Source organism: Coloeus monedula, assembly GCF_965178545.1.
Source record: "Coloeus monedula genome assembly, chromosome: 6".
Lineage (NCBI taxonomy): Eukaryota > Metazoa > Chordata > Aves > Passeriformes > Corvidae > Coloeus > Coloeus monedula.
Window position 1 is genome coordinate 1,411,768 of NC_138786.1, and position 16,738 is coordinate 1,428,505.

Consider the following 16,738-nt stretch of genomic DNA (forward strand, 5'->3'; position numbering starts at 1 on the left):
AATGGAAAGCAGCAGAAGCAGCAAGAACAGAGTTGGAAGCAGGCTCCAGCCGGGTAAGGCAGACACCAAATCCTTTGGAACTGGGCAGGGGTGGGAAGAATGAATTCTTACATTTGTAGCCCAGGGATTCCTGAGCAGGATCCCGGCAGGGAAGACTGCAGGGATCAGGCTGGGGCCTGATCGCAGCTGGGGGCAGCGAGCCTTGGAATTGGCTGAAGGGAAGAAAGAGGGATCCTTTGAGCACAAGGATCAGGTGTCAAATGCAGAGATGGCATCAGACAATTCCTCGGGAGGGTTCAGTTCCTGGGCCAAATCGATCTCCTGCCTTGTGAAGGAGCTCAGAGAGCTGGGAAGAGCCCAAGCAACGCAGGGAATGCACCGGCAGATAAAAGTGCCGGGGAACGGTGGGGAAAAGCATCGAACAGGGGGCCTCGTTTTGTACAGGGACGGTACAAAAAATGTCCAAAAGAGCAGGAATCCAATGGGATTTCCATATTCCTTGGAGACCCCAATCCAGTGGGAAGGCTGAGAGAAGGAAGCAAAGCCTAAAAAGGCAAATGAGCCAGATCTGCCCAAAGCCTCCAATGGCCACATTCCCTGGCATTGCTGAGGACTTCAGCCAAGCTCCAAGCAAAAGGTGAGCCCCTATGGAATCCTTTCTGGGAGACCATATCCAGCTGGGACCCTTCCTGGAGAAGGCCATGGGATATGGGTTATCCCAGGTCCAGAGAATATGTCATTTCCTGGGGAAAAACACTTGGATCACTGCATCACTTTCTTGGTTTAGGCTCACCAGTCACCCGGGCTATCCAAGTCCACCCTCCCCAGCGGGGAGAGCGGGAGCACGTCCGGCCATGGAGAATTTCTGGGAGAGCCCGGGAGAAGAAAGAAGGCTCCAGCTTCACAGATCTGTGTCATAACCCATCCTGTCGGCCGCTCCTGTTTGATCCTGGTGCATTTGTCCTCTTGGATTCAACCTGAGCAGCGCTAATTGCTGGCAATGAAGCAGCCTTTGGTACTTCTTTTCCACAAAACCTCTCCATCCTGCCCTTCAATCCTGTTGCAAACACAGGGAAAACCCAAAACTCCGTTTTTTCCCCTCTCCCCTTCACTTTGCCTCCTCTTTTCCTGCAGGCTTTGGGCTATCCAGGCTTGCATGTGGATTAGACACCATGGAAGCTCAGCTCCAGGTGGGATTGCAGCAGTGTTAGAAGCACCAGGGATTCTCCCAAGTTTTGGTGTGAGGAGCTGCATCTTGGGAGGGGCTGGGATTTTGTACAGTTCTGGGGGTTTTTTTTTTCTCCTGTTTGCCTTTTGGGCCGCCTCAGAGAAAAAGCTGAAAACCAAAGAAACAGAAGGGGGTTCCCAAATTCCTTTCCAGCCCTTCAGAGGAGGCACAAAGCCACGTGGAGCTGAGGAAAGGGATGAGAATGGGAACGAGGGGGTTCATGGTGGGTGCCCTGCCCCAGAGGGACCCAAAACTGCCAGAAAATCCACCGGAAGGGATGTGTGTATGACAGTGTAAAATACTAAAAGCTGTTAAGTTCTTCATTTTTACAGTTATAGACAAATACTACTACTTTAGATGTAAATTCATTTTGAAATGAGCCAGCCCTCTCTCTCTACTCTGTTGCATACAGCAATATAAGAAGCTGGGAATAGGGATCAGCAGGTTTTGAGAATAAGGAGCCGGCGTTTTTCTGTAGGAAGGAAAGCAGCAAGCGCCTGGCCGCAGGAGCCGAGACGCTCGGGCTGCAGGAGCTGCAGAGCGCCCGGAGCCGGCTTTTCCCTGTGCTCTGTGCCTGCCCCCGGGCTGAGCTGGGCGGCGCTGCTGCCGCCTGGTGGCGAGAGCGCGGCACTGCCGCCCCCGACACGGCGCCCCGGCGCTGCTGCCGCCCGGTGCCGGCTGAGCCGAGAGGGCGGCGGCCTCGGTGGCTGCCGAGCGTGGCAAGGAGCGGGAGCGAGCGGGGCCGGGTCTGTCAGCGGAGGGGAGGGGCGAAGGGCGGTTCGGAGCCGAGGGACACGGCCGTGCATGAGCGGGGCCACAGCTATGGAAAGGAGCGGGCGCCGTGCGGGGCGGCGACCGCGGGGAATGACAGCGCGGGGGGCGGCCCGGCGGGGCCGGTTTTGCCGGGCAGCAGAGGCGCGGTCGCAGCGCGACCGGGGGCGGGGAGCACCGGGCGAGCACGGTCAGAATAGAGCCGCCCGCGTGGCACTTTCAAGGGGGTGGCTCGGAAAGGAAGGCGCAATTGGGCACTTTTCGCGTTGGCATAAGTGACCTTTTTTTTTTAGCAGCTGCCAGGACCTTGCAGAAAGTGGGTGCCACTTCCGCCACACTCAAGATGGCGGACGCGCTAGGACCCAACCCCCCCTTGAGAGGTGTCCCTGCCGATGCCTGCCGCCGGTCGCGGGGCCGTTGCCCGGCTCCGGTGCCGCTGACCCCACCAGCCGTGTCCTCGCACCGGGAAGCGGTGCGGAAAATCGTGGGGAAAGCGCGGGACCGGCGTCGGAGTCGGGGCCGGATTCAGGCAGCCGAATAGACAGACGCCGTTGGGGGGGGGGGGGGGGCCTTACGTGTGCCACACTAAAGATGGCGGCTCAACCGGAAGTGGCTTCTGCCAGCATCCAAGATGGCGGCGGCGGCGGCCGGCAATCACGTGACCATCACAGCAAATATGGCGGCTCGGCACACTGCTTAGTGACCTTCTCAACATGGCGACACTGCGCATGCGCCTTGGGTAGGCCGAGAAAAGCGCGGGAAAGAATGGACCCTCCCCGCCACTGCGTCTGTCTATTCGGCTGCCTGAATGCGACGCCGACGCCGCCCTAGCGCTTTCAGCGCAATTTTCTGTGGCGATTCCCGGTGTGCGGGCACGGGCTGTGGGGTCCGTTGCATCGGGGCGGGCGATAGCCGTGTGGGCGCCGGCAGGCATCGGCGTGGACGCCTCTTCCGAGGTCCTACTGTGTCCGCCATCTTGAGTGTGGCGGAAGTGTGACCCGGTCTCTGCAAGGTCCTGGCAGGTGCTAAAAAAAGCGTCCCTTACCCCAACCTGAGCGCCTAACTGCGCCTTCCTTTCCGAGCCTCCGTACCGCCCACGCCTCGCCGCTCCGACGAGAAGCCCCGGGGCCATGTGGGGCCGTGCTGGGCTCTCGTCTCCCCCTCTCCGCCGCCTCCCCGCGCTCCCTCCGGCTCGAGGACATGCAGGGAGACAGAAAAGCATCGAGGAAGAGCAGGCACTGGAGCTGCCCGAGCCCTCCCCCGGCCCGAAAGGCGGCGGCTGCCCGCAGCCGGGAGCGGCCAGCGAGGATGGAGCTGCTCTTTCCCGGGGGGTGAGAGCTGGAGGGGAGGAGGAACGGAGCCGGAGGCAGGTTTTCCCCGGCAGGAGGGACAGGGAGGATTTCAGCTCTCAGCAGCTCTCGGTGAGCGCTGGATGGAGCCCGGGCTGAGCCAGGTGGCCGCTGCGGGTGCTGTTCCTGTCCCTGGGGGCTGCTGAAATGGCAGCTCGGAGCAGAAAAGCAGCTGTGAGGCACAGCAGGCTTCAAATGCCTGTCAGCAGGAGCTCCAGGAGAAACGGCTGCTGGCTCCGGGCATCCTGGGCTTTCCAGGCAGGTTTTGTACTGGATTGCAAGGCAGTTTTCCTGCCTCTGGGGGGTGGCACCTGCATCCCGCTGGAAAGGGAAAATGTGGAGAGAGGGGCAAGCGGGAAGACGGTTGCTGATGTGTGTCCTTGGATTGCAGTTCCTCCCGGTGAGTCTGTGCTGCTGGAAGTTTGAAGGAGATCAGTCCTGGAGTACGTGTGGGTTCACCTGTGGGGTTTGGGAGCGACGCTGGCCATGAAATTCCAGGGATGTTCCCTTTGCTGGAGTGAGAAGCAGTGGAAGCACTTTGCTGTCTGCTTCTTCATCGCCTTCGCCTCGGTCCCCTGGGGCTCCAGGTAATCCCCTCTCACCTTTGCTTTTCCAAGGGTCTCTAAATGAGGGCTTGAGCTTTGGTGTAGCTCCCTTTACAGGGAAGATCTGTTCCAGGAAAGGTCTCCTGGTCTGGCCCAATGGCGTTGCAGGCAGAACAGGAAACCCCACAGCTCCTGTGGCTCCCTCATCTGATTTGCCTGCAGGCAGCAGCCAGGATCATTCCCAAGTGTCATGCCCTGGCTCCGTGACTCGGTGAGGTTGTGTTCCCCCAAAGGCCAGGGGCCGCTTTGTTTTGCAGCTCACGAAAGTCCAGCTCGGTGGTGCTGGGTTTGGTTTTTGTGTGCAATGAAGGCACTAAAAAATTCCCCTCCTTCACTGGCACAGCCCTGGAGTGGGAGCAGATTCCCCTTATCCCGCAGTTATCCCGCTCCTGCCGTGGATCCCTGCGGTGCCGTGTGTTCTCCAAGCTCACAGCACTGCTGGCTCTAAACAAGAAAAACAATCCCTGTTCCTTCTCTTCTCCGTCCTTGATGTTCCCAGGCCCTGCATCTCCCTGGCTATTCCCTGTGGGAGTCTTCATCTCCATCCCACCTTATCCCGATCAGGTAAGGGTCTGAGACGTGTTTAGCAGCAAATGCATTCCTGTGAAGAAAGCCAAGAGCAAAGAGCATCCAGATGCAGAGAAGTCTTTAGAAAAGCGTTCCAGACGTGCAAATGAGGGATGTGTCTTCCTGCATCTCCTGTTGTTTTTCTCTGTCACGTTTTGGAAGGGTTTCTCTCAGTGATTTCCTGCAGTCCAGGTGCGTCCCTTCTTTTGTCCAAATCCAGTGCCAGAGGATCGAACAACTGACGAGTGGGGCCTGGGATGAAAACGGTTCTCCTAAAATGAGGGAAACAATGCTAGAAGAGAAATGAGCATCCTTTTAATGCCTGGAATAAAAATGCTGGAAAAGGGCACTTTTTATTTGATTTGATGTCATTCTCCCTTTTGTTTCACGGCTAAAACTCTACGGTGAGCAATCAGAGTGGAAATGTGAAATGCAGGGGTCTTGGATTCCACAGTGGGATTAACTTCTCTTTTCTGCTCTCTTTCAGGACAGGAAAAACCACTGAACTCGCCCCATCTTTGGGACCAAAAGCTTTGGTGCTGGAGCAGCCAAAGCCAGCTAGGGCCCCCCTGGTGCTGCCCGTGGTGTGGGTCAGGGACAGGCTCCTCTTCTCCTCTGTGCTGGCATGAACTGCCTAGGGAATGCCGTTTCCAGCAGCCTGGTGTGCTGGAGAAAGGGAGAAGGGAAGAGGGAATGTGGTGCCAGAGCTGCGTGCCATCAGGTTGTGTTTCCCTCTGAGGACAGAGAGTGTCTGGGCCGAGGTGAGATTGCTGGGAGTGCTTGGATGAGCTGTGCAGGAGACAGGGAGCTCGGGATTGCAGCTGCTGCTGGAACCATTGCCTTAGGTCTGCTTAGTCAGTGTCTGTGTGAAGTGGGATTTGCACTGGAGAGGTGCTGTCGGGAACAAAGGACGGAGTAAATCCTCTCCGGGGATGCGCAGGGAGGGACTGAGTTGAGGATATTGAAGGTTGAGAAGGAAGATTTGTCTCTTCTTGTGCTTTTGTGTTGTTTTTAGCACCTGCTCAGCATCTGAACGTGGTTGGAATACTGGAAACATAAAAGGTTTTGGATTCAGTGCTTATTTGTGCAAACTCAGGGTTTTTATCTTTTCTTTTCTTTTCTTTTCTTTTTTTTTTTTTTTTTTTTTTTGAAAGGTCTTCACTTGTCTGGGCCCTGTTCCTGGCAGTTTTATGTAGAAAAGGTCACGTGAACAGCAGGGAGCACTCAGAAGGGGGTGCAGGTAGTTCCTCCAGGGTGGGGCAGTGAATGTGGCCTAGGAACAGCTCTGTGGTCAAGTGAGCAGCAGAGGAACTGAAGGATGCTCTTCCCCGGCACAGCTGCTGCTTTGTGCTCTGGGCCAGCGCTGCCGCTGCTGGGCTTCCTCGGGGAAAACAGCTCCTTTAGGATGGGCTTTGCTGCAAAGGTTTCCCTGAGCTGGGTGTCTGCAGGAGGCAGAGTCGGGATACCAGTGTCAGGAGTTTTCCATGGTTTCCAGGCTCTTGTCCACAGCACGTTCCGGGCAATTTGCCAGCGTGAGGCAGAGCAAAATGGGTGCAATTGGACTCTGCAAATGCAGTTCAGGCAGACGTTGATCTTTTAACTTTTCCATGGCAGCTGCGAATTCTTGGGCATTTGGGAGTCTGCCTTGACTTGCAGGGATTGAAGGGTTTAGGTGTGGAATTGTTTGGCCAGCTTGCTCCAAGGCATGGTGTACTTCTGGAAGTGCCCCCCAGCTCCCAGGCCCGAGGGGCTGCTGGCTGGGTGCTGGTTCTGCTCTGCCCTGGGAACTGGGAGCCCCTGGGAGGGCTGGGGGTGACACCTGCACATGGGCTGGGGAAGCCTGAACTGGGATGGTTTCCCCCCCTGACGTTGGGTACCGAGGCACTAGGAAAGCCCAGGGCTCCAGGATGTTTGAATGTATCTAAAGGTACACCTGGACCTTTGCCCTGTGCAACTCTTGAGTTTCTGCCGACCCTCCTGAATTGAGGCTACTGAGGGCGGTGGAAGATAATTTGTCTCGTTCTGTGCTTCTCTGTTGTTGTGTTTAGCTCCTGCTTGAATTTGAACATAACCTTTTCCTCTCAAGGTCACCGGCGAGCCTGGGACAGGACCTGAGCCAGAGCTTGTTGGGCCCTGGCAGCGAGAGGGAAGCAGCAAATGGTGCTGGAGAGTTTTTGGGAGCGCTGTGGGTGAGTCTCGTTTGGTGCTGCCCTTTGTTCCTGGGGGGCACTCGCGGAGCGCGCTGGGGCCGCGCCACATCGGTGCCCAGCTGGGCGCAGGCGCTTGCCCCTTGCAGCCCTGGTGGGTGAGAGCTGCGCCCGCGCTGCTGCTGGCACAGGAGGCAGAGCTGGGCCAGGGCAGCTCCTCCTGTGCTGCGTGGGGGCAGAACTCGCGGGTTCCTCTCTCTCCCCGGGGCGCTCCGGCTGCTGCAGCTCTTTGGCCCAGGCCCCTGAGAGGCGCTGGGCTATTGCTGGCCCATGGCTCCCAGAGGTGCCCGTGTGTGGAGGGCCAGGGCGCTGTGCTGGGTCCGGGGAAGGTTTTGGCTGTGACATGGCCGGTGCCCGTGAGATGGGGGGTGAACTCTCAGCACAGGAGTTCATTGGGTTAGTTGTTTGTCTGAGGAAAATGTCCCCTGAATTAGTTGGAGCCCTCAGATTTCGATGAACCTTTTTTCTAGAGTTAATGACTCCATAGAAGTAAACCAAGTAATTGAATCAATGTGGCACAAATTTCAGGAGCAGTTTGGGGTATGCAGCTGCACCTGATTATGTTGGGCAGGCTGGTGGGAAGGGCTTTCTGCCAGGCCTGGGCATCCTCAAGACACCTCAAGGATGGTTTTTAAACGTTTGTTGTCGTTTGTTTCCCAGCCCAGGGCCAAGCTGGAGAAAAGGTAGAGAGAGTGGCAAGTGGGAGTCCCATGTTTAGATCTGCCTTTGGATTCCAGTTCCTCCTGGTGGGCCTGTGCTGCAAAATGGACAAAGGAAGGAGATGTTGGAGTCCCTGTTTGTTCCCCTGTGGAGCTTGGAAGAGATGCTGAGGGTGAAATTCCAGGGAAGCTGCGCTTGCAGAGCGCCTGGAGTGCAAAGCAGTGGCAGCTGTTTGCCGTGGGCCGGTTTCCCCCCTTCACTTGGGTTCCCTGGTGCTCCTGGGAATCCCTCAGCACCTTTGCTTTTGCAAGTGCTTTGCTGAAGGATTTTGGATGTGGCAGTGAGCTTCTCTGTTCCTGTTTCTATGGAGGATCTGTTTCAGGAAATGTCTCCTTATCTGGATGGATTCACAAGTTCCTGTTACAGGTTAATTGCGGTGAAGAAAAGGAAAAGAAGCCAATAGCCTGGACTGGGATGCCCCAGGCCCCTGCCGAGCACAGGGGTTGTTGCTGGGTGTTTATTCTCCAGTCCTGTGTGCTCAGGCCTTGTTCTGATCTGCTCAGCCATAAATGCCACTGCAGGAAGGAAATCCCACGTTTCCTGTGGAGCCTTTGTCTGCACTGACTTTGTGCTGCAGCCTGAACTGTGTCCTAAATGTTAGCTTTGAATTAATGCCGATGGTCGGGGATTGTGTGTTCAGAGTTTAGGCATGGCCAGGTCTGGATTTGCATTTGTGGGCACTGAGTGTTCCTTGTGTCAGCTTTAGGTGTGGATTGGTGGGAATTGTCAGAGAAAAGAGAAGGGAATTGGAATGCACAGCTCTGTTCTTGGAGAAAGGATGAGGATGGGAGAAAAGAGGGTGTGGAACTGCTGGGAGCTCCTGGAGTGAGGGAAAGGATGCAAGAGGTGGAAACAAAAGCTGTGGAACAAAGCCGGAAAAGGGGGCAGGGCAGGGCGGGCACCGCAGGGTGTGGGGGAAAGAGGGAAAGAATCCCTGCTCCAGGAATGCAGCAGGGGCCAGGAGAGGATCATTTTGCATCCATTGCTCTCAGTGGGATTCTAATAATGAAGGTCCAAGGGAATGATTCGTTTGTCCTTAGGTTTGGAATGAAAGGTGCTCTTGCAGAGGGGAATATTCACCTGTTAAAATTCTGTGGGATAAAGGAAAAGAGGGAGGCAGCAGCTGGGGAATGAACAGGTGGATTTTTGGTGGATACAGGCAAAGGCATGGGCAGGGGCTCTTAGGTAAAATACACTTCATGGGTAGCACCAGGAAAAGCTCCAGCTGCCCATTTTCCCAAGCTCTGACATTCCAGAGGAGTAAGCAGTGGTCAGCACATCAATTTCTCTATTCCTTGGATGTCCAGTGCTTTGTTGGGAAGAGGTGACACTTGGAAAGGAACAAATCTGGGGGTGTAATTCCTGATAGTGAGGCCCTGGAGAAGAAAGAAGGCTGCAGCTTCACAGATCTGTGTCATCCTGTTTGATCCTGGTGGATTTGTACTCTTGGATTCAACCTGAGCAGCGCTAATTGCTGGGAATGAAGCAGCCTTTGGTACTTCTTTTCCACAAAACCTCTCCATCCTGCCCTTCAATCCTGTTGCAAACACAGGGAAAACCCAAAACTCCGTTTTTTCCCCTCTCCCCTTCACTTTGCCTCCTCTTTTCCTGCAGGCTTTGGGCTATCCAGGCTTGCATGTGGATTAGGCAGAGCACTCTTGAAGCTCAGCTCCAGGTGGGATTGCAGCGGTGTTGGGAACACCAGGGATTCTCCCAAGTTTTGGTGTGAGGAGCTGCATCTTGGGAGGGGCTGGGATTTTGTACAGTTCTGGGGTTTTTTTTTCTCCTGTTTGCCTTTTGGGCCGCCTCAGAGAAAAAGCTGAAAACCAAAGAAACGGAAGGGGGTTCCCAAATTCCTTTCCAGCCCTTCAGAGGAGGCACAAATGCACGTGGAGCTGAGGAAAGGGATGAGAATGGGAACGAGGGGGTTCATGGTGGGTGCCCTGCCCCAGAGGGACCCAAAACTGCCAGAAAATCCACCGGAAGGGATGTGTGTATGACAGTGTAAAATACTAAAAGCTGTTAAGTTCTTCATTTTTACAGCTATAGACAAATACTACTACTTTAGATGTAAATTCATTTTGAAATGAGCCAGCCCTCTCTGTCTACTCTGTTGCATACAGCAATATAAGAAGCTGGGAATAGAGATCCGCAGGTTTTGAGAATAAGGAGCCGGCGTTTTTCTGTAGGAAGGAAAGCAGCAAGCGCCTGGCCGCAGGAGCCGAGACGCTCGGGCTGCAGGAGCTGCAGAGCGCCCGGAGCCGGCTTTTCCCTGTGCTCTGTGCCTGCCCCCGGGCTGAGCTGGGCGGCGCTGCTGCCGCCCGGTGCCGGCTGAGCCGAGAGGGCGGCGGCCTCGGTGGCTGCCGAGCGTGGCAAGGAGCGGGAGCGAGCGGGGCCGGGTCTGTCAGCGGAGGGGAGGGGCGAAGGGCGGTTCGCAGCGCCAAGGGACACGGCCGTGCACGAGCGGGGCCACAGCTATGGAAAGGAACGGGCGCCGTGCGGGGCGGCGACCGCGGGGAATGACAGCGCGGGGGGCGGCCCGGCGGGGCCGGTTTTGCCGGGCAGCAGAGGCGCGGTCGCAGCGCGACCGGGGGCGGGGAGCACCGGGCGAGCACGGTCAGAATAGAGCCGCCCGCGTGGCACTTTCAAGGGGGTGGCTCGGAAAGGAAGGCGCAATTGGGCACTTTTCGCGTTGGCATAAGTGACCTTTTTTTTTTAGCAGCTGCCAGGACCTTGCAGAAAGTGGGTGCCACTTCCGCCACACTCAAGATGGCGGACGCGCTAGGACCCAACCCCCCCTTGAGAGGTGTCCCTGCCGATGCCTGCCGCCGGTCGCGGGGCCGTCGCCCGGCTCCGGTGCCGCTGACCCCACCAGCCGTGTCCTCGCACCGGGAAGCGGTGCGGAAAATCGTGGGGAAAGCGCGGGACCGGCGTCGGAGTCGGGGCCGGATTCAGGCAGCCGAATAGACAGACGCCGTTGGGGGGGGGGGGGGGGGCCTCAAGTGTGCCACACTAAAGATGGCGGCTCAACCGGAAGTGGCTTCTGCCAGCATCCAAGATGGCGGCGGCGGCCGGCAATCACGTGACCATCACAGCAAATATGGCGGCTCGGCACACTGCTTAGTGACCTTCTCAACATGGCGACACTGCGCATGCGCCTTGGGTAGGCCGAGAAAAGCGCGGGAAAGAATGGACCCTCCCCGCCACTGCGTCTGTCTATTCGGCTGCCTGAATGCGACGCCGACGCCGCCCTAGCGCTTTCAGCGCAATTTTCTGTGGCGATTCCCGGTGTGCGGGCACGGGCTGTGGGGTCCGTTGCATCGGGGCGGGCGATAGCCGTGTGGGCGCCGGCAGGCATCGGCGTGGACGCCTCTTCCGAGGTCCTACTGTGTCCGCCATCTTGAGTGTGGCGGAAGTGTGACCCGGTCTCTGCAAGGTCCTGGCAGGTGCTAAAAAAAGCGTCCCTTACGCCAACCTGAGCGCCCAACTGCGCCTTCCTTTCCGAGCCTCCGTACCGCCCACGCCTCGCCGCTCCGACGAGAAGCCCCGGGGCCATGTGGGGCCGTGCTGGGCTCTCGTCCCCCCCTCTCCGCCGCCTCCCCGCGCTCCCTCCGGCTCGAGGACATGCAGGGAGCCAGAAAAGCATCGAGGAAGAGCAGGCACTGGAGCTGCCCGAGCTCTCCCCCGGCCCGAAAGGCGGCGGCTGCCCGCAGCCGGGAGCGGCCAGCGAGGATGGAGCTGCTCTTTCCCGGGGGGTGAGAGCTGGAGGGGAGGAGGAACGGAGCCGGAGGCAGGTTTTCCCCGGCAGGAGGGACAGGGAGGATTTCAGCTCTCAGCAGCTCTCGGTGAGCGCTGGATGGAGCCCGGGCTGAGCCAGGTGGCCGCTGCGGGTGCTGTTCCTGTCCCTGGGGGCTGCTGAAATGGCAGCTCGGAGCAGAAAAGCAGCTGTGAGGCACAGCAGGCTTCAAATGCCTGTCAGCAGGAGCTCCAGGAGAAACGGCTGCTGGCTCCGGGCATCCTGGGCTTTCCAGGCAGGTTTTGTAGCGGATTGCAAGGCAGTTTTCCTGCCTCTGGGGGGTGGCACCTGCATCCCGCTGGAAAGGGAAAATGTGGAGAGAGGGGCAAGCGGGAAGACGGTTGCTGCTGTGTGTCCTTGGATTGCAGTTCCTCCCGGTGAGTCTGTGCTGCTGGAAGTTTGAAGGAGATCAGTCCTGGAGTACGTGTGGGTTCACCTGTGGGGTTTGGGAGCGACGCTGGCCATGAAATTCCAGGGATGTTCCCTTTGCTGGAGTGAGAAGCAGTGGAAGCACTTTGCTGTCTGCTTCTTCATCGCCTTCGCCTCGGTCCCCTGGGGCTCCAGGTAATCCCCTCTCACCTTTGCTTTTCCAAGGGTCTCTAAATGAGGGCTTGAGCTTTGGTGCAGCTCCCTTTACAGGGAAGATCTGTTCCAGGAAAGGTCTCCTGGTCTGGCCCAATGGCGTTGCAGGAAGAGCAGGAAACCCCGCAGCTCCTGTGGCTCCCTCATCCGATTTGCCTGCAGGCAGCAGCAAGGATCATTCCCAAGTGTCATCCCCTGGCTCCGTGACTCGGTGAGGTTGTGTTCCCCCAAAGGCCAGGGGCCGCTTTGTTTTGCAGCTCACAAAAGTCCAGCTCGGTGGTGCTGGGTTTGGTTTTTGTGTGTAATGAAGGCACTAAAAAATTCCCCTCCTTCACTGGCACAGCCCTGGAGTGGGAGCAGATTCCCCTTATCCCGCAGTTATCCCGCTCCTGCCCTGGATCCCTGCGGTGCCGTGTGTTCTCCAAGCTCACAGCACTGCTGGCTCGAGACAAGAAAAACAATCCCTGTTCCTTCTCTTCTCCGTCCTTGATGTTCCCAGGCCCTGCATCTCCCTGGCTATTCCCTGTGGGAGTCTTCATCTCCATCCCACCTTATCCCGATCAGGTAAGGGTCTGAGACGTGTTTAGCAGCAAATGCATTCCTGTGAAGAAAGCCAAGAGCAAAGAGCATCCAGATGCAGAGAAGTCTTTAGAAAAGCGTTCCAGACGTGCAAATGAGGGATGTGTCTTCCTGCATCTCCTGTTGTTTTTCTCTGTCACGTTTTGGAAGGGTTTCTCTCAGTGATTTCCTGCAGTCCAGGTGCGTCCCTTCTTTTGTCCAAATCCAGTGCCAGAGGATCGAACAACTGACGAGTGGGGCCTGGGATGAAAACGGTTCTCCTAAAATGAGGGAAACAATGCTAGAAGAGAAATGAGCATCCTTTTAATGCCTGGAATAAAAATGCTGGAAAAGGGCACTTTTTATTTGATTTGATGTCATTCTCCCTTTTGTTTCACGGCTAAAACTCTACGGTGAGCAATCAGAGTGGAAATGTGAAATGCAGGGGTCTTGGATTCCACAGTGGGATTAACTTCTCTTTTCTGCTCTCTTTCAGGACAGGAAAAACCACTGAACTCGCCCCATCTTTGGGACCAAAAGCTTTGGTGCTGGAGCAGCCAAAGCCAGCTAGGGCCCCCCTGGTGCTGCCCGTGGTGTGGGTCAGGGACAGGCTCCTCTTCTCCTCTGTGCTGGCATGAACTGCCTAGGGAATGCCGTTTCCAGCAGCCTGGTGTGCTGGAGAAAGGGAGAAGGGAAGAGGGAATGTGGTGCCAGAGCTGCGTGCCATCAGGTTGTGTTTCCCTCTGAGGACAGAGAGTGTCTGGGCCGAGGTGAGATTGCTGGGAGTGCTTGGATGAGCTGTGCAGGAGACAGGGAGCTCGGGATTGCAGCTGCTGCTGGAACCATTGCCTTAGGTCTGCTTAGTCAGTGTCTGTGTGAAGCGGGATTTGCACTGGAGAGGTGCTGTCGGGAACAAAGGACGGAGTAAATCCTCTCCGGGGATGCGCAGGGAGGGACTGAGTTGAGGATATTGAAGGTCGAGAAGGAAGATTTGTCTCTTCTTGTGCTTTTGTGTTGTTTTTAGCACCTGCTCAGCATCTGAACGTGGTTGGAATACTGGAAACATAAAAGGTTTTGGATTCAGTGCTTATTTGTGCAAACTCAGGGTTTTTATCTTTTCTTCTTTTTTTTTTTTTTGAAAGGTCTTCACTTGTCTGGGCCCTGTTCCTGGCAGTTTTATGTAGAAAAGGTCACGTGAACAGCAGGGAGCACTCAGAAGGGGGTGCAGGTAGTTCCTCCAGGGTGGGGCAGTGAATGTGGCCTAGGAACAGCTCTGTGGTCAAGTGAGCAGCAGAGGAACTGAAGGATGCTCTTCCCCAGCAGAGCTGCTGCTTTGTGCTCTGGGGCAGCGCTGCCGCTGCTGGGCTTCCTCGGGGAAAACAGCTCCTTTAGGATGGGCTTTGCTGCAAAGCTTTCCCTGAGCTGGGTGTCTGCAGGAGGCAGAGTCGGGATACCAGTGTCAGGAGTTTTCCATGGTTTCCAGGCTCTTGTCCACAGCACGTTCCGGGCAATTTGCCAGCGTGAGGCAGAGCAAAATGGGTGCAATTGGACTCTGCAAATGCAGTTCAGGCAGACGTTGATCTTTTAACTTTTCCGTGGCAGCTGCGAATTCTTGGGCATTTGGGAGTCTGCCTTGACTTGCAGGGATTGAAGGGTTTAGGTGTGGAATTGTTTGGCCAGCTTGCTCCAAGGCATGGTGTACTTCTGGAAGTGCCCCCCAGCTCCCAGGCCTGAGGGGCTGCTGGCTGGGTGCTGGTTCTGCTCTGCCCTGGGAACTGGGAGCCCCTGGGAGAGCTGGGGGTGACACCTGCACATGGGCTGGGGAAGCCTGAACTGGGATGGTTTCCCCCCCTGACGTTGGGTACCAAGGCACTAGGAAAGCCCAGGGCTCCAGGATGTTTGAATGTATCTAAAGGTACACCTGGACCTTTGCCCTGTGCAACTCTTGAGTTTCTGCCGACCCTCCTGAATTGAGGCTACTGAGGGCGGTGGAAGATAATTTGTCTCGTTCTGTGCTTCTCTGTTGTTGTGTTTAGCTCCTGCTTGAATTTGAACATAACCTTTTCCTCTCAAGGTCACCGGCGAGCCTGGGACAGGACCTGAGCCAGAGCTTGTTGGGCCCTGGCAGCGAGAGGGAAGCAGCAAATGGTGCTGGAGAGTTTTTGGGAGCGCTGTGGGTGAGTCTCGTTTGGTGCTGCCCTTTGTTCCTGGGGGGCACTCGCGGAGCGCGCTGGGGCCGCGCCACATCGGTGCCCAGCTGGGCGCAGGCGCTTGCCCCTTGCAGCCCTGGTGGGTGAGAGCTGCGCCCGCGCTGCTGCTGGCACAGGAGGCAGAGCTGGGCCAGGGCAGCTCCTCCTGTGCTGCGTGGGGGCAGAACTCGCGGGTTCCTCTCTCTCCCCGGGGCGCTCCGGCTGCTGCAGCTCTTTGGCCCAGGCCCCTGAGAGGCGCTGGGCTATTGCTGGCCCATGGCTCCCAGAGGTGCCCGTGTGTGGAGGGCCAGGGCGCTGTGCTGGGTCCGGGGAAGGTTTTGGCTGTGACATGGCCGGTGCCCGTGAGATGGGGGGTGAACTCTCAGCACAGGAGTTCATTGGGTTAGTTGTTTGTCTGAGGAAAATGTCCCCTGAATTAGTTGGAGCCCTCAGATTTCGATGAACCTTTTTTCTAGAGTTAATGACTCCATAGAAGTAAACCAAGTAATTGAATCAATGTGGCACAAATTTCAGGAGCAGTTTGGGGTATGCAGCTGCACCTGATTATGTTGGGCAGGCTGGTGGGAAGGGCTTTCTGCCAGGCCTGGGCATCCTCAAGACACCTCAAGGATGGTTTTTAAACGTTTGTTGTCGTTTGTTTCCCAGCCCAGGGCCAAGCTGGAGAAAAGGTAGAGAGAGTGGCAAGTGGGAGTCCCATGTTTAGATCTGCCTTTGGATTCCAGTTCCTCCTGGTGGGCCTGTGCTGCAAAATGGACAAAGGAAGGAGATGTTGGAGTCCCTGTTTGTTCCCCTGTGGAGCTTGGAAGAGATGCTGAGGGTGAAATTCCAGGGAAGCTGCGCTTGCAGAGCGCCTGGAGTGCAAAGCAGTGGCAGCTGTTTGCCGTGGGCCGGTTTCCCCCCTTCACTTGGGTTCCCTGGTGCTCCTGGGAATCCCTCAGCACCTTTGCTTTTGCAAGTGCTTTGCTGAAGGATTTTGGATGTGGCAGTGAGCTTCTCTGTTCCTGTTTCTATGGAGGATCTGTTTCAGGAAATGTCTCCTTATCTGGATGGATTCACAAGTTCCTGTTACAGGTTAATTGCGGTGAAGAAAAGGAAAAGAAGCCAATAGCCTGGACTGGGATGCCCCAGGCCCCTGCCGAGCACAGGGGTTGTTGCTGGGTGTTTATTCTCCAGTCCTGTGTGCTCAGGCCTTGTTCTGATCTGCTCAGCCATAAATGCCACTGCAGGAAGGAAATCCCACGTTTCCTGTGGAGCCTTTGTCTGCACTGACTTTGTGCTGCAGCCTGAACTGTGTCCTAAATGTTAGCTTTGAATTAATGCCGATGGTCGGGGATTGTGTGTTCAGAGTTTAGGCATGGCCAGGTCTGGATTTGCATTTGTGGGCACTGAGTGTTCCTTGTGTCAGCTTTAGGTGTGGATTGGTGGGAATTGTCAGAGAAAAGAGAAGGGAATTGGAATGCACAGCTCTGTTCTTGGAGAAAGGATGAGGATGGGAGAAAAGAGGGTGTGGAACTGCTGGGAGCTCCTGGAGTGAGGGAAAGGATGCAAGAGGTGGAAACAAAAGCTGTGGAACAAAGCCGGAAAAGGGGGCAGGGCAGGGCGGGCACCGCAGGGTGTGGGGGAAAGAGGGAAAGAATCCCTGCTCCAGGAATGCAGCAGGGGCCAGGAGAGGATCATTTTGCATCCATTGCTCTCAGTGGGATTCTAATAATGAAGGTCCAAGGGAATGATTCGTTTGTCCTTAGGTTTGGAATGAAAGGTGCTCTTGCAGAGGGGAATATTCACCTGTTAAAATTCTGTGGGATAAAGGAAAAGAGGGAGGCAGCAGCTGGGGAATGAACAGGTGGATTTTTGGTGGATACAGGCAAAGGCATGGGCAGGGGCTCTTAGGTAAAATACACTTCATGGGTAGCACCAGGAAAAGCTCCAGCTGCCCATTTTCCCAAGCTCTGACATTCCAGAGGAGTAAGCAGTGGTCAGCACATCAATTTCTCTATTCCTTGGATGTCCAGTGCTTTGTTGGGAAGAGGTGACACTTGGAAAGGAACAAATCTGGGGGTGTAATTCCTGATAGTGAGGCCCTGGAGAAGAAAGAAGGCTGCAGCTTCACAGATCTGTGTCATCCTGTTTGATCCTGGTGGATTT

The 16,738-nt window shown here is 56.2% G+C and overlaps 3 long non-coding RNA genes across 3 annotated transcripts; all 3 read left to right on the plus strand.

Moving 5' to 3' along the window:
• The first annotated feature begins 561 nt into the window (after nucleotides 1-561).
• LOC309574057 lies at nucleotides 562-1,475 on the plus strand. Its single transcript, XR_014226491.1, has 3 exons — nucleotides 562-637; nucleotides 788-1,015; nucleotides 1,135-1,475. It is a non-coding gene; the product is annotated as an uncharacterized lncRNA (long non-coding RNA).
• A 3,272-nt stretch (nucleotides 1,476-4,747) lies between these two features.
• Nucleotides 4,748-8,058, plus strand: LOC309574053. Its single transcript, XR_014226487.1, has 4 exons — nucleotides 4,748-4,924; nucleotides 5,008-5,281; nucleotides 6,607-6,709; nucleotides 7,388-8,058. It is a non-coding gene; the product is annotated as an uncharacterized lncRNA (long non-coding RNA).
• Nucleotides 8,059-12,619: 4,561 nt separating this feature from the next.
• On the plus strand, nucleotides 12,620-15,909 carry LOC309574054. The gene is made up of 4 exons (XR_014226488.1): nucleotides 12,620-12,796; nucleotides 12,880-13,153; nucleotides 14,458-14,560; nucleotides 15,239-15,909. It is a non-coding gene; the product is annotated as an uncharacterized lncRNA (long non-coding RNA).
• The last annotated feature ends 829 nt before the right edge of the window (nucleotides 15,910-16,738 follow it).